This window comes from Ammospiza caudacuta, chromosome 2 (assembly GCF_027887145.1).
Source record: "Ammospiza caudacuta isolate bAmmCau1 chromosome 2, bAmmCau1.pri, whole genome shotgun sequence".
In the NCBI taxonomy this organism is placed as follows: domain Eukaryota; kingdom Metazoa; phylum Chordata; class Aves; order Passeriformes; family Passerellidae; genus Ammospiza; species Ammospiza caudacuta.
In genome coordinates, this window is record NC_080594.1 from 8877043 (window position 1) to 8892116 (window position 15074).

The 15074-nt window shown below is 39.0% G+C and overlaps 1 long non-coding RNA gene across 1 annotated transcript in view; it reads left to right on the plus strand.

Annotated features, from left to right (window-relative positions):
- The first annotated feature begins 2411 nt into the window (after positions 1–2411).
- LOC131554910 (uncharacterized) overlaps positions 2412–15074 on the plus strand; it is a 53126-nt gene continuing 40463 nt past the window's right edge. Inside the window, exon 1 of the long non-coding RNA XR_009274471.1 lies at positions 2412–2551. This is a non-coding gene — a long non-coding RNA (uncharacterized LOC131554910). The remainder of the gene's footprint in view (positions 2552–15074) is intronic.

Genomic DNA, 15074 nt, shown 5'->3' on the forward strand with positions numbered 1-15074 from the left:
AAACCATGCGGCCTTATTACTAATCCTTATCATATATCTGCTTATGCATTAATAGGAAAAGTGAACTGTACTGGAATTTGCTGTGCCTCAAGCAAAGATTACTTTCCACCTTCTTTGAAGGTGAATGGTCTGTCTCTCTAATCCATCAGAATAGGATGTGCTCTGCATCTGAATTATGAGCAAATGCACTGGCAAAATTGAGTTTTTTCTTTCTTTTAATCTTAATGCTGGGAAGAAGCATAATTTCATACTGTGTTGGGCTTTTGCATCTATAAACAAATAATAGCCACACTTTAAAAAAATATATACTAGTCCCATAAACACTGCTGAGGTGGGCATAGGCAATAGGATCAGCACTTTATGGAGAAGCAATGAATTATTCAGTGTTGAAAAATGTTATTATTAATTTGGGGTTTTCAATTTGGTTGAAAAGTTGTATTGAAACACCTCTGTATGGATATTGAGGTAAAGAAATGTCCATTATGTGTCCTTAAATAGCAATTTGTTACATTTACATGTGCAGGGTATGATGCTTTTGTACAATTTCTGAGTTCCATACATAAAATATTGAACTATTAAGAAGATATAGTGGCCAGCTTTACAGAGTTGAATTGCCTTATAATTTTAAAATACAACAAAATGACCCAGGGCATGCTATAAATATCTTAATTTAGGAAAATGTCTATGCGAAAGTCATTTGATAGCAAATGGCAATTATTTTCTTCCTTATCTATAGCCAAATTGCTAGGAGATGGGTTTTGTTTTCATTCTTAATACAAAGTGTTTAAAAGTAAAAATCACTTGTCAGCTGAAACCTTGTCTGCAGCTTCCCAGCCTAAAGCAAGATTTTTACAGTCAAGTTTTAAATCCCCTGATGTATCCGTGTTTGTAATGGAAATGCTAACATAACCTTAGCTGTTACAGGGCAACAATATTGCCATAATAAATAATGAACAAAGTGGTTTAATAATTTGAAGCAAATCATGTCATGGGCCTGGCATGATTTTATGACTAAATTATATGGGCAGGAACCTATCAAAGGACATGCTGCATAAATACCATAAATAGATGGACTCAGGATGTGTGTTCATGAAGCTGAGACCACAGTTTTCATGATCTGGGGGATAGAATGCTTCAGGAGACTGTAAGGAGTTGTGTGGAAGCTTTGGGCAAATCAAAAACATGAGCAAATGATCAATGTGTCAGTTTTTAATCAACAGCTATTATCTCTAGTGCTAATGAGCTGTAGGATGCCTGTAAATCTGTTGGGCTTCTGCATATGGATGTAATGGGTAATGATCCATTATGTTGCCTGTTGGTAAAACTGGTAGAAGTCCTTACTTTCTAACTGCAAAATATCAATTTCTATTTTCTTCTTTTTCTTTTCAGTACCCTGTATAATCTGAGTGAGTGTTTTCATCCTTGTAGCTTAAGGAACAGTGGGAGTTTCCCTGGCACAGTTTGGATCTGGTTCAGCTAGGCTAGCATTTTCTTTTTGGCGGGCTTATACTCACTGTGTGCCTCTAAAATGATGCAACACCTCCCAGTGCTGGAAAGGGCTGAGTAAATTGCTCCTGCCTGAGCTCTGGTACCAAGAGAGACTTTCTGGAGTTACACCTTGGAGCAAATCAGTTTTCCTTCAAACAGTCAAGTGCTTGATCCTCAGTGAACTCTTTTCCATGGCAGTGTGGGGTGAAGGCAATGACCACAGGCTTGTCTGGAGTTATTTGGGTTTTGGTGAGTCTTGTGGCTCAGAGTTAAACAGCAGGATGTGGGAAACAGCCTTGCTTGGTGCACTGGTGATGGAGCACATTCTGTCCAGAGGAGAGGATCAAAATGAACCCATTGCGACAGACCCATCTTAGCCAGGAAGGGCCTCTGCTTGGGCACTTTTCCTTGAGGAATTGTTAAATGGATGGGAAGAAAAAAAAAACCAAACCTTTGTGTGGTAATCCAGTACTAGGGACACTTTATGTAAATGAAATTCTGTGTGTTGTGCTAGAGTGGATGCAGCAGAGATGCAAGAAGTGAGGAAGAGATTTTGGAAAGATTGTCCTCCTTTTAGGTTCCTCCAGACCAGCAAATACTGAGCGAAATCAGTATTTTAGTAGGAAGAGGTTTAATAGTCCAAATCTGTGTTTATTTTAGTGAGGGATTTCGTTCTAAGAGCTTGTGTTGCAGCTGGCATTCAGAAATGCCCTGGTAGTGCAGAGCAGATCTTTCCAATTTCTTGTCATGACTTTGTTCTACTTATACAGGCACAAGCAAGTCATTGTGCCATTGTTAATGCGTTCATTTTGTAGGTCTGACACCTCTGCAGTTCACAACAAAGGCAAAAGGATTGTCATGCTGCTGTGCAGTGAGAACTGAGGATGCCAAGAGCATGATGCACTTCTATAAAGCTGGAGGTGGGCATAGACTACCTGAAATCCACTTGTGAAACACCTTTCAGCCAGTAATCTTGCATCCGGAGAGATCATTAAATGTGTCCCTAAATCTATGGATTTGTCTGCTGCTTCAATAACATCTGTCTCCAATAGCAGCCCCTCAGGTAACAAGGCTCCATTTAAATTCAGACACTGACACAGGAAATACTAGCTGGTGATCATCACAGTACATGCAGTTTTCTGGCCAAATCAGTTTTTAGAGATTCTAGTTTACTCATTTCTGACAAAAAGTGGCTGAATTGCCTTATTACATAATTGGAATCATGTTATGGGTAATAACAATATTATTATCCCTACTTCTTATTAGAAATTAATACTACTACAGTTAGTGTTAATAATAATCCATCTCTATGCTTTATATGCTCTTTGAGAGATCACCCTTTGTCTGTTTCCAGGCAGCCAAATTAGGGCACTCTGATTTGATACCATTTAATATTCCCCTCTTAACTCATCTACTTATGGAAAAGCATGGCAGATGTTCTTTAAACTCTAGGGAAGGCTCTGTGAGCCTCTACCAGGAAATTTGTGCTCACACCTTGTCACTTGGAAGGAAAGGAGCCTTTTTGCTGTCCTAAAGACAGCACACACAAGGTTAAGGGTGTGAGAACATATAGGGAAATAAGGAATATAAGGAATTAAGACTTTCACAAAATTTCAAGTCTTGATTTTGGGGGAGGGTGGGTATGTACAATGGAATGCTAAAATTTATCTGTGTTTAAACTTGTTACTCAGACCTAGGCAGAAAAAAGGCAGAAAATTATCCTTATCAAAACTCTGTACTTTACACTGTGTATTAACACTGTGGATTCAACTAAAATTTCCTGTCATTATAGTTTAATGAGCTTTAATGATTTGGGATCCTGTTAAATTTGAGCTCAGTTCCTGGGAAGTTTAAGGCATGTCTGTCATACATTACAAGGAATGCAAGAAACACCCACTTGCAAGATAATTTCAATAACAGGCCTTTGGTTTTACAATTCACTGACAAATTTGCAGACATGCATTGCTTAGGCCACACTGAAGGACTGCATTGTGCTTTATAATCCTTTGTTATCAAGTGGTTGCTGTTTCGGGTACCCATCATCTGTTTGTGTACCAGTGTTTGAAAGATACTTGTTTATCTTTTGTGAAATTTTTGTATGATTTAGAGTGTGATGAATTTTGTTCTGTGCTGGAATATTACCTGAGGTTCTGTATTTGTTAGGGATAACTTGTTCTGTGCTTTTCAGTGATGAATTCAGCAAAAGTGATTTTTACCAGGGTCTTTTGCAGGAACTGGAAATTAGACTGCAATTCTTCCATCCCTAAACCTTCCAGAAGCTTGACTTCCCCATTTTCAGTAAATGAGACTGTATAGAGGCGCAATAAAGAGAAAGTTGCTGCAGTTAATGTTTTTCAGAGAGAAGAAGAGTTGTTCTAGGAGAGAAAGAAAACGGAATACAAATGCAGAGTTCTTAAATTGTCTTTTTTTTCCTTCAAATACAAAATTCATTCTTTAAGGCTTCTTTAAGGGAAGATTTGAATAGTAAAAGTACCCCAGTCCAAGCTGGCACCTAAAGATGCTGGGCTTATCCAACATTTGATGATAAGCGTTCTGGAAAAAAACCCCACAAACTTATGTCTTATTCTAATGCAGGAGAGATGTTTACACGCCCCTGTAAAGTTCAGTTTCTTGTAAAGCAGACACTAGTAATCCTCCTACATGAATTAATGCAAATTAATGTTGAATTGTTTATGAAATGTATTCTAAAGAGATTTTATGGTATTTTTATTTATTTGGGGCTTTTTTTTTTCAATTTTGTCTCCAAATTGAAACAACAACAACAAGATTGTTTGTTTTTTTTTCTATCTGTTGTAGTGGCAGAAATCTGCCTGATAGCTGAATCTGACACTTTGAAATGCTGTGATTTTGACAGAAGAAACAAAGACAGGTATTGGAAATGAGGTGTTATTTCCCTGGTCAGACAGTTTCAAGTAAAGCTTAAGAAGGGGAAAGTTATTTGAGTGATACATACGCCTCACAGAAACAAGCCATTAGAACTATATTAACACCAAGATGTTCAACTCTCCTACTGTAACAGTGTGCCTGTGCAACATACTTCCATTTCAAGTGGCAGGGTGAGTTCATGAGCTGCATCAGCCCCAGCATTACCTCTCTTGCAAACTTTGACAACAGTTTATCTGTGTTTATTGTCTATTGGAGTTGGATCCCAATATTGGCAGTGTTTGCCAACATCTAGAGATGACAGATATGGATGGGGGAGAGCAGGGCTAGGTTAGAGGTTGAGGGGGTGAAAAGCTAAGTGAGGAAGAGCTGTTTGAATTTGGCATGGTGGTTGTTTCTGAAAGCCTGGTGTGAGGTGGTCCATGTTCCTCCTCTGTGCTCCATCTGCCTGCCTTCCAAGTCTGTCACCACAGAGCTCCAGAAGCTTGGTTGGATGCCCTGTCCAGCACCACAGTCCCTAACTCTGACAACCCACCCCTGCTCACGGTCTGTCCTCTCTGAGCCACTGCCCTCTCAATTCCCCCTGCACCCAGCTGCTTCCAGAAGCTTTAATTTGGATCCACACCTGTTAGACCTGACTTGTTTGGTATCAGCTGGTCCTCAACCGCTGCCTCTCTTTATTTGGCCCTTGCAGCCCTTCCCTTCTCACGTCTTGCAGTTCACAGGAACCACTGGGTTTTGTGATGTGCTTTTTTTCCATCTCCCTTTGTCTCTGGAGGAGGGGAAGGCTGGAGTAGCAGAGGTTGGAAGGTAGGTAGTGAAACCAAGGAGGAGGGAATTGAGAAGGAAATTTGAGTCTGTCAATGAAAAATAACAACAATAGCAATGCCTTGATGCATTTTATTTCTTCTTTGATGAAGAATAAATGCAAATTTCCAGGTTTTGTTTATCTTGGTAGCACATTTGTTTCGGAAGTTATTTAGGAGGTAGCTGACATGAGTATTACTTAATTGAAACCTTTTTGCCACAGGGAAGGGTGAAAACGGAGTTGCAGCCAGCCAAGCTTTTCTTATAGTGTACTTTTGTGTTGTGGGTTTTTTTTTTTTTTTTTAGGGCAAGCATTGCAGTCTTTCTTTTTGCCTTGTCAATCACACCTAATTAGTGCTTTCTGTGCAGAGAGAGTTTTCACTGTCATGCAGATTGATTGGGAAAAAGCACGTTCTCTAAGGCCTCAGTTGTTCTGATGAATTAAATAGTCTTGCTATTCAAGTTAGCAAGAGCAGGCTGTGACACGCATTACATATGTATACTCTCTGCAGTGTTTGGAAGGCTACTTTGACTTTTGTGGGATTTGGATCTGACTCATAATGCCTGCTATCATAAACACAAGTGATCCCTTACAATAAAACATTTGGCAGTATTTACCATCAGTAATGCCTCTTTGCAGAATTTATGCTGTTTTCTGCCTTCTGCAGGCTATCACTCTAAATTTGTATTTAATTGGCACCTACGCCCTGCTGGAACTGGCGTCCCACCTTGTCTTTGGGCTAAGTGCCATGCTGACAGATGGACATCAGTGCTGGTATGCTCCAGCCAGTTTTCACATTGCACATGAGCCTGAGTGGCTAGGTTTTCTTTGCAGATAGCAAATTTGAAAATCTTAAAAGGACTTTCAGGTTGAGGGAGAAAGGATGCACCAATCTTTCCAGCTCCATGGTGGGAGACTAGAAAAATATATTGCTGTAGTACGCAGCAGATATTAGCTATGGTTAGCCAGGGCTGCTGTTCAGAGGGAGGATTATCCTTGTCTCCACCCTCAATTAGCTCTCCACAGGGCTCACTCTGACTTTTCAGTGACATTATTTCCATGGCTAAGCCAAGTTTCTTGTGGAATACCTCTGCTGAATACAGAAATCCTATCTGTCCTGTGTCCCATATAGGAGCTTGTCTATTACTTCTGCTCAATAGCAGCTCTATAAAGACAGCTTTGCAAAAGAGCATCATTCAAATGGCTATTTAACTCCTCAGTGAAGAAGGTAAGATGTTCCAGAAAAGAAATCAGTAATTATGCTGTTTTATTATTCTTCAGCATTTAATACACATTTCAATACTTCCTGTTCAGCGTTTTCTTTTCCTTTCTTCAGGCAATTAGCTGCCAAGACATAAACATAATAAAAGCTAAACTGTACAAGAGTGAGGGGTTTTCAGGCTTTTGCTAATGCGAGCACAGACTTTAAATCTCAACCTGAATGCTCTTTACAGATTGACAAGGGGCGCGTTATTCCAAGTCATTCGGCATTATGTGTGAGGAGTGCCCCAGCTGTGTCACTGCTGAGGTTAAAAGGTGTTAGTGCTTGCTTCTTTTAAATGAGCATAGTAAATGAAAGTGAACAATTAAGTGAGAAATTTGGCTTGCTATCTCTGCATGCTGCGTTTTATTGTGGTGTTGCCAGCTCCTCTGAATGAAAATACAAGAGCAAATTAAACAGCTTTATGAACTCGCAGGAGGAGCAGTTGTTCTAGTGGCTTTCATACAGATGTCTAATTAATTCTTGAAGTAACCCAAATTGTTCTTTTGTGATCTGTGAATGGGAATTTGTGAGGAACCTGTGCAGATGAAACTAAGTGAAAGGAGAGCTGGCGTTTAATGATTAGCTGGCGGTTTGCACTTGCTGGGTCCAGAAAATTTTAGTTATCTCTCTCATTAATATTGCATTACGAAGTTAATGAAACATTTGGGTGAATATGTTATAAGTAATAAGGCATTAATGTTATTTTTTGATCAGTCACTTATGCTAATGGACATCTGTCATTTTTTTACCAGTGTTGATTTGAATTATTTGGGCAAGTGGTAAAATAAAGGTATGATGCACTTAAACCCCAAAATTATCACAAAACCTGCATTGCGCTAGTAGTAATGGACTTGAAATATTTTATTAACAGAGACAATGTTACTTTAGGAGAAAGGCTGGCAACTCTATAACTCCTATTTGCTCCTTTCCAACGTTTTAGAAACCCTCAGTTTAAATTCTTTTTGTTCCATGTCAGTCTGGCATGAAATAAAAAAATCCTTAAAAAAAGTATATAAAATATTCATTATCTGTAGCTATAACATCCCCAGACCATGTTCTGAAATTATTGAATTATCAGAAATTATTAAAAAACTACTTACTGTGGTATTGCTATTCACTGCACCACTGCAGTGAATAGATTCCCCTGGAGAAAACTGAATTAATGTGGTGTCAAGCAACAGCACCTTCATGGGTAATATTAATCCAAACTCTCCTTTTTTGTAAGTATATTGGATATGGATAGTTGTAAGCATTTATGTCACATAAATATGCAGCTGTGCTGCATATTTAAAAGTCAAAGTTAACTGATGTTAGGTAGCAGTTGACCAGGTCTCCATGGATTATATGTGTACACTCTATTTAGCAGGTTTTTTTTGTAGTGGACAGTGAAGTCAGACAATGGGCAGAATGTAAATAGCAGCAAAAAAGCTTGGCCAGGGTGCATCAAAGCATCTTGTGATGTGCTGGCAGCCCTAGGTGTGAAATAACTCCTGTGCATCTCCAGTGGGGACACTGAAAGGAGCTGTGCTTGGAGAAGGGAGAGCTTGCTTTCTTCATTCCCTATTAAATATGTAATATCATGTGATTTTCCTCCCCTACTGTATTTTCATTTAAACTTGGGAATTCTTTTTTGAGTAAGAACCCAGCCACTGTTTGCATTTGAGTCAGGTTTTACTGATATAGCATAACTTGTATGTTTGAGTTTGTTTACTTAGTAGTGCTTTTTCAAAGTCTGCCTATGTTTGCACTTGGAATAGCTTTGTTGAAGAGTGAATTAAGCTCATAGATTTAAAAGAGTCTGATTTGACTTGCTGTTTTCATAATGGAGATACAATTTAACTCCATATTGTGTCTTTTTTGTTAGATGAGAAATGTGGAATGGTTTACATTTCCATAGAGCTGCAAAGCCTTATCCATCTGGCCGATAAAATTGAAGTGATTTCTTGTCAAAGCAAGTCTTCCCACTTTTCTGAGGTTTAAAACAAGTCCCTCAACTCCTCAATTATTTTCATTAGCTGTAGCAAAAACATACTTAGCAATTTCAAAAAATCCCTAGCAAAACAACAATAAAATCACCACATCCAAACCTACTCTGGAATACTGATATGAAATAGTGTTCAGCCATGATGAACATAAGTGTTTTTCTTTGTAGAAAAAGAAAAGGTCTTATTCTTTGGGAGATAAACTTTTTGCTCCCACTACGTGTGTTTCTCTGGAAAACATCCTGATCTAGAGGAAACACCTAAATATTGCCATAATGCAGTAAAACCCTGAATGGATAAGTTCATGTTGTCCTGTGTGGTGCTCTTTAGTAGGAATTAATAATGGGTTGATATGGACAGTGTTGATTGCAGAAGTTCTAGCAGATGGGCAATGTCTTGGTTTGATCAGAAGCTTTTTTCTGCTCTGCCAAATTGTCACTGCTCAGCTGGATTCATACCTCATGTGACACTGGAACCAACATGTTAAGTAAAGGTAACCTGTAACCACAGCTGCCATGGTAACTCTAGAATTGATTGTTCTCAGACCCTAATTTATAGTGAGTGTTTTCACAAGGTCATATGAAGATCAGGATTTCCTGTGTGTGTCTATATAAGATGCATACTTAGATCCCAGGGGAGCATTTTATTTAGTCAGAGACTTTCAAACTTAGGTATAAGGAATATGAAGGCTTAAACTGGGAGGTTACACAAAGTAAATTATATTTTAGTACAAGAGAAGACTTTGCTTGATAAAAAAGAACTGGTGGGTTTTTATGGCCACCTGCCTGTTGATAGCATCCCGCCAAAAAAAAAATTTGGAGGCAAAAGAACAAGTCAGCATTTCCTCTCTCATGTGTAAACCTGTGATTAAAAGTGTATCTGAATAAGCATATTTTATAGATTGACTCTGAGACCTGAAGATGTTAACAGGGGCAGGGACACTTGATGGATCATAGTGTTGTCTAATTTACTACATTTTACTGTATGGAAATTTTTCCAAGTTACAGAAGAGAGTGTCAGAAATACAAAATAGTGGAGAGCACTACTTGGCTTACTTATATATTCTTATAAGGCATAGACTGTGGTGTAGGGATGTACATTTACAATTCATAGGGCAGTGAATAAGGCTGGCATGTGTAAGCTTCAAAACCGTGTGATTCACTCTCATACAGATAAATTAATAGATATATGTATATACAAAATAGACATGTAATGTCTACTATATATCTATATTTAAAACAGGTAATAACTCTTGGTCAGATCACCATTCTAGCAACACATTTGGGTTTCTGAGAGGCTGGAGCAGAGCTGTGTGCTTTGAAACAGTCAATATTAGTTCAGTCAACCTTTGCCAAGCACGGCCATATGTGGTACACTTAATTCTGCGTAACCCCTTCAGCTTTCTGTCACAGTTATTGCTAACGCAGTGTATTATTTTCCTGGACCCGTGACTTGGCTCTGTGTCCCACAGGGCTGGCAGTGACAGCTCGGTAAAGACACTTAATGCCTTCCTGAGCTGCGTGTCAGCTGTAATGCAGCGTTTTGCACCTTTGTTCAGTAATGGTGGTGGTGCTCCATAGCAACGTCGGCTTCCCAGCTGTGCAAAGGTCTGCCCTGGGGAGGCCAACTGGGAACTATTAGAGCCTGTGGAAAATATCCAGGAAGGATGCGAGGTGCAGAGCACGTGTGAAAAATGAGTGTTTTGTGGTTGGGCTTTTGCAAATATTAAAATGAATGTTAGGTGTGTTTTGTTAGAAAGTAATGCTTAAGACAATGTTCATTGTCTTAAGTGGTGTGTTAAATATAGCTTTAGGTTATAACAAAATGTGAAAATAGAAGCTATGCTATGTAGGGTACTTTATCTCAGTGCAAGTCCTTTCTTTAGAAAAAGCAGTCACAGGACACCTGAATCTTATAGAGAAATAATTTATTGCTCCATTATCAGGAGAAACTTCTTCATGCCTCGCTTGGGTAGGATGACGCCATTAGGCTTATGAGGAAGAAGTTGAGGATGCCCAGGCAGAATCCTGTGTTTGAATGAAAGTTAGGCATCATGTAGGAGATATATGAATATACAACAGGTCTACTGTCTTTAGAAGTTAATCCTCTGTTAATGTGTGTCCTTTTTTGGGCTTATGCAGCCCAGAAAAAGGTGCCCGGATGTCTGTAACTCTGCTTCTATTGTCTTATATTGTCCTAATTCAAACTGTCCCAATTGTAATTACTCTAATTGTGTTGCTATTTTTATAGCCATTTTATTACTATGTAACTTTGAAAATTTTAAAAACAAGTGATTGACTTGTTTCACAGCACACAAAGCGCACAGGGTGGGAGAAGCTCTGCTGCTGCTGCCTGTGCCTGAGCGCCCTAATCACTGCTAAGCCCTCATGAATATGCTCGAGTGCTGCCAACAGCGTGCCTTTTGACAAAACACTCTTTCCTATTGATTGGAAAGCAAGGGCAAATATTAATTTATAATGTAATCAAAGGGACAGCCATGAGTCGCTACTGTGCATAACAACTGCGAGATTTGAGGGAAAGATTTTTCTCATGTAAATGAGAGAGGGTTAATCTGCATACAAAGGGATTTTTGGAGCAAATTTAGACCAACTGCTTCTGTAAATCCCTCAGAGGAGGAAAGTCCTGCTCCCTTTCACTGCCTTTGACATCTGCCCAGTGTCCCATACAAATTTGCTACTTCTCCAAAGAACGAAATATAATCAGTGAAAATCTCAAATGGGAGTTCTACCTGATCACCCTGAAATTGCAAGATATATTGGGGTTCTAATTAAAGAAACTGATTAATCAAGTCTTAAGGTACAATCAGGCTTGTTGTTTATTACTTGCTCTTTGTGAAGTTGAAGAAGATTCATTCACAAATCCATGCTTACCATTCCTGAAAATGATTAAACTACATCTGAAGAGTAATATGCTTCATAGTCATTTAAGACTTCAAATAAGTAACTAATTCAGTTTAAGTATTAATACTGAAAATAGCCTTTGAAGGTGTTTTTTTTTTCCTAAAGCTATGTTAGCCCTGATTACATGAAAAATTTCTATGAGCCTTGCAATGTGGTGTTTTATGATTGCAAAACTCCACAATTTGTTGGATTGTGCTGTTCATGTGATTTCCTCCTCTGCATGCCCCCATCAAGATTTGATTTTGTATTAGTCAGCCCAGATGTCTGAAGCCATAAAAACCAAGAAAGTGATGTAGAAATGCCATTCACTTCAGAGGAGTCTGTTGCTAGCTTGTTGGTGATTATTGGACTCTGAAGACTTGGAAAATGTGTTTCCTTAAGTTTAAATTTACATTTATGGTTTTAATTTTCTACTTTCTGTGGGTATGGATTGTTTATTTTTAAAATGCATTTCTTTATGGTAACTTTTTTATTTAATACAGAGATTATTGGGGTTTTTTCTTCTTATGCTCACTTTAGTATCCCTCGTGAGCTGCAACCTGAGTGGAAATAGAGACTGAAGGTAAAATTGCTTTTTTGGTTTTAATCTCAGTAATAATTCATCTATGTGGAAGACTATATCTTGTGATGACAAATACGAAGGATTTTTGTCATGCCCAAGAACTTTTTGTGTTTTTTGGATGAAGTTATTTCCCATGGGATAGCCGAAAGTAACATAATCATTATCAATGCTTTCCTGCTGTCTTTCTCCAGCTCTGGAGACAGAACAGTGCAGGGACACCTGCTTTAATGTCCCCATTTGTAGATGTGAGGTGGCCTCAGTGGCAAGTGCTTCAGCCCTCCCTTAGCATTGAAAGCAGCAGGAGGGAGATGGACCAAAACTGCCTACAGGTCCTGACCCAGTGTCCCTGAGTCTCACCTGCTAAGAGAATACACTCAGTTCTGTGTTAAAAGTGGTTGAATAAAGCATTTGAAAGGATACAAATGTAGAAGTTTCCTCCTTCTCACGCAGCTTTACAAAATACCAGGAATGGCATTGTGATACCTGGGGGTCCACTGAGCAGTCTGTGCTGGTGTACCCTGCACCATCCTTACTGAACTCAGCAGCTGAAGGGCTTTTTGTCTGTAAGGAGCACAAAACTAACCAAATATTTGATTCATGAAATCTGATATATCTGTTTAAACAGTATGTTTATGAAATGTAAGGAATTGCTTCTATTGTTATGGACCACGTTGGCAAATGCTGCAGTGGCCAAAATGGATTAAAACATCAATTGAATAAGGAAAAAATATTCTATATGAAACATGATGAGTAAAAATACAGATGTGACCTCAGAGCTAGGAACATCCTCAACCAGGAACTGCTACAAGTTGGGCAGTCACACCAGAGAAGCAGTTCTGTGTACCTGAACTGTTCTTGTGCTTCCATTTCCCCATTGACTGATCTACACAGTACTAAGCCAGAAAAAATGGTTTGAAATGTTCTAGATGGTTAATGATTTTAGGTAAATATATATATATATTTTTTTTTTTTTTTACTTCAGCTGTTTCTTCCTTCCTCTTTTGCAATTATATAGCTGTTGGTTTACTATGTGGGCCAGTGGTATTTCAAGTACTGCCATTAGTTTGCATAGGCATAAAAATTGTCCTCCTGAGCTGGTAATTTCAGTATCTAGCTGCTGTTCCACTGCTGTTTATTACCTAGAGCATTTAAAACTTTCATCTGAGTCCAAGGATTTTGCTAAGTAGGGATAGTTGTAGAGCACAAGGTTAAATGCTTTGCTGAATTGCTAGTTTATCTATAATCACACCTACAGTTCTTCCTAGGTTATGAGGAGAATAACTATAACAGCTTTTATTATGTAACTCTATTTCAATACTCCAGAACAACAGTAAATATTCAGGATAATAATTCTAGCTCATGCAAAAGTCCCTCAACAAGGATTTAACCTCACTTATATACATATATTCTTCATGTTCTCCATTGACCCTGCCTTGTAGCGGAAAAGTTTGCAGGATAAGTTCCTTAGTGCAGTGTTTGGCCTGAAGTGGTTAGTGACCTTCTGCACCAGTAGTTTTGTTTTGCAAGGGCTGACATGAATTTTACTTATCTTGACATGTGCAGATAAAGGTGTTCTTTGCTTCATCACCCATGAGAAGTAGCGTCCTGAGAGAAGGATGTTGTGTCAGCAGTTTTAGGGACATTGGAGGTTTGAGTAACTACATAAATTTCACCACCATTTCGTTGGGTGCTCTAGAATGCCAGGGTGAGGAAGGAACATGAGACGGAGAGAGAAAACAGTTTTGTTGTGAAATAGTTTACTTCAGCTGCTTTGCAGGTTTCGTTTTTTATCCACATATGGTTACTACACAGAATATCTGATAGTGTTTTATTTCTTTGCAGAAATGCATGATAAAGAGAAAATAAGATTTGAAAACAACACCCTTAAGCAATCCAGAGTATTGTTTTCTGAGCCATGAACTTGAACACTGGCAGAATTTGAAACTAACCCTAGTTTTATACTCATGTACTTACAGAATGGTTATGTTTTCATTTGAGGTGGGAGTTAGAAATTTTTTAATATTGCTGTTAAATTTTGTCTTGTTTGCCTAAGATGCTACATAGCAGGATTTTTTGTTTTTTATTTTTAATTGTGGATAGGACTTTGATCTGACCTTATCACTCAGCATACGGCAATACAGATGGAGAGTCAAGTCACAGATGAGTGACAATGAGGAACCGACTGGGAATGGGCTAAGCCTTCAATGTGCAGAGAATGGAGGAGAAAACCATCTGCTTTAGCAGTTTGGTGATGGACTCCCTTGCAGGCTGTGTGTCAGATGTCTTCTGGAAGTGTTGAGAAGAACAGCTTTATTTCCTTCCAGTTTTAGATAGTACTGAAATGTTAACCAGGTGCCCACAGTGGGAAGGAATCTCCCATCCCAAGTCAGTTATCTTCAGGATAGGCTTGCACTGTTACACTCTAGCAGCTTGACCAAAATGTCAGTGGGGACCAATGACTGTGTCCAGAGTTGGTTCCTCCTAAAAATTTGTATTTAGGGTGAGTCATGCACCTGAAGGTGTATTTTGTGGGGAGATAGAATGTAAGAGAATAGTGCAGTAGGTAATCTCACACCTGAGGAGTTGCAGCTGTGCCAATCACCAAAGATTAGGAACAGGCCTGCCCTTAATAGGCCACAGCTGTGTCCAATTAGAAGGGTGCTATAAAAGAGTGGCTCAGGTGGTTGAGAAGGGAGTTGGAGTTTGTTGGTTGTGCTGTGAGGAGCTGCACATGAGAAGTCACTGAGAAGATATGGGAGCTTTGCAATAAGATGACAACATTTGGTGAGCCCAACGTGATCCCATGGCTATTTGGGTAGAGAACAGTAGAGAGCAGTAAGGTGGTTTGGGAAAAAGGACTTTAATATTAAGCAATGTGATCCCAAGGTGGTTCAGGAAGATGACTGCAGACCTAAGAGAAATAAGATAGTGAAGTCAGGCACACCAAGAGCCTGAGAGCCTAAAAATCCAGATGAGTTACAGCCAGGCAGACCTGGGAACCTGGAAGTCTGGAATATGTATGATATACCATCCGCAAGAAGAAGGACACAAGCTGTAACATGGAGCTCTGAGAGGCAGAGCCAGAGCTGCACAGTCAGTATGTAAGAGAAGCCTTCTAGAATTGAATAGTGGCCATCTCCACAGT